The sequence below is a fragment of the Rattus rattus genome, chromosome 6 (assembly GCF_011064425.1).
Source record: "Rattus rattus isolate New Zealand chromosome 6, Rrattus_CSIRO_v1, whole genome shotgun sequence".
In the NCBI taxonomy this organism is placed as follows: domain Eukaryota; kingdom Metazoa; phylum Chordata; class Mammalia; order Rodentia; family Muridae; genus Rattus; species Rattus rattus.
Window position 1 is genome coordinate 100368399 of NC_046159.1, and position 2218 is coordinate 100370616.

Consider the following 2218-nt stretch of genomic DNA (forward strand, 5'->3'; position numbering starts at 1 on the left):
AGCCGCTGGCTGCAGCCTGCTCCTAGCAGGGGACTTTCTGCTCCCAGGAAGCACTGCGGAGCTATCTCTGGCTTCCTCCCACGCCATCCTGGGCCCCCCATTGTCTGTTCACCTGCTGTCTATGGCGGAGGCCTACGCCACCACCCCCATCTTATTTAAAAGTCAGTTTGTAATTGTACCTGTGCCGACACCCTCCCTCCCAGCCCGCCTGGCTTCACGGTGCTCTGTGAGCTCCAAGAGCAAGCAAGCTACAGCTATCTCTGACTGCAAGTTCCTGGATCAAAGGCTTTGCTTGCAGATAGGGCTCCCCTGTCAGGCATCCAACTTCTTAGTCAGCAGGTTGGTCTATTTCTCAGAACAAATCAATACACGAAGGTGGCTTTGTCATCTCTGCATTCCGAGTCCTTTCGTTTTCTCACTAAACACAGGTCGATGGGGTGAGAGCACAGCGCTGGGCACCATCCTAGTCTACATTCAGTGCAGGCCTTGGATGGCGTCTTCCTCATAGTCATTCATTCATTCAATCTTTCCACACGGATACAATGTGCCGTTATTACAGCGGTAACAACGAGAAGATATAGATTGGGGGTGGTGGAGAGATGGTTCAAGGGTTATGAACTCCTCAGTTTCCGGTGCCCTCGTGACTGACTTAATGACCTTCTGACCTCAACAAACGCAAAATTCACAATCACTACCAAAACTTAAATAACCAAGCAGGGAAAACAATTTATGAAAAAAAGGGGGGAGGGTATAGTGGCACACGGCTATCACCCCAGCCCTGGGGAGGCTGAGGAACTTATGTCTTTTGAATACTGACAGAAATGCTCTGGCACACCTTCAAGCCCCTGTTTCCAACCAGACTGAGGCATTTTGAACAGACATTGGGCAAGAGCCGGAACCCTGGCTAAAAATGGCTCCAGAAGATCTTCGGTGACCCCTACCTTGCTTTTAGACTTCTAGGGATGTCATAGAGTTGTGGGATCTTTAAAAAAATAAAACATACAGAACCAGTGTTGTCACAGACAGTGGACAGGAAACGGGGAAATCCTGGCAAAGGGTTAGGTAGGACAAATAAGTTTAGAGGTCTAATCTACTAAATGAGGTATACAATAAGTAGCATAGTATATATTAGAATTTTTCTGAAAGATTAGAGTTTAGCTTCTTACCATGTACAAAGAAACTTGTTAGGTAATGCATTTATTGTTAATAATAATCCCTTTATTATATATTTGGATCGTGCTGTACTGTACGCCTTAAACGAATACATTGGCAATGGTGACACATGCCTTTAATCTCAGCACTTAGGAGGCAGCCGCAGATGGATTTGTGAGTTCAAGGACAGCCAGAGCTACACAGTGAAACCCTGTCTCAAAAGGCCACGAAAAGAAAGAAAAAGAAAGGGAAAACTTACTGTCTGTTCTCCACTACCACTTTGGAACCTACTACTCTCATGGATAAACATGCAGCTGTCCTACCTGTTAGCATCGATATGGGTTCCTCAGGGTCCCCTCCCAGCAAAGCATCTCGAACACGGGCAACGTAGATCTATGCATAGTCAGGCAGGGAAAAAATTGTCCACTGTGGAACCAGGAGCACAGGCTACACCACCTCTGCCGGGACTGAGCTGTGTGAATGTGGTGATTCTTCACAAAAGATTCCCCAGGGCCCAAAGCTGGCTGGTCCCAGGACCAGTGATGAGTTTGTCAATCACTTTTCTCATGATGCTGCACATTTGGGGCAAGTATACTCATTCACGTATTTAGCTGCCTACACCTCTTAGGCCAAAAGTATGGTAATTTTCTGTCCAAGTGTATTATTTGACTAGGAAGTTAAGTATTGACTGTGAGATATTATTTTTTTTCTATGTCTAACAAACTTTTGAATTATTTTTAAAAAAAAAAATCGAAGGGGGTGCCTGTATTGATTCTGGATTGCCTGGATTCTGGTCATTGGTACTGCAGGGAGAGGAAGCGAACGCCTTTCCCTGTATTTGGAAGGTCCACTCCTGTCCTTGTCAAACCTTGGTGCTTTAGAACACATCTTCCCTATCACAGCCTCTTAGTCTCCTGCCTGCTCACACCAGGCTCACTAAACGCCATATACCAGCCCTGTTCTGTGGCCCCAAGGGCTTCTGGGAGGGAGGTGGGAGCAGGGCTCTGCTTGGAGGGGGTTTTATTCTGGCCTAGTTTTGCAAGCATCCCATGAGCCTCAGTTGCAC

General features: G+C 46.7%; 1 non-coding gene across 1 annotated transcript; it reads left to right on the forward strand.

Moving 5' to 3' along the window:
* Positions 1–1913: 1913 nt before the first annotated feature.
* Positions 1914–2037, forward strand: LOC116904655. Its single transcript, XR_004388355.1, has one exon. It is a non-coding gene; the product is annotated as a small nucleolar RNA SNORA71 (small nucleolar RNA).
* Positions 2038–2218: the final 181 nt, after the last annotated feature.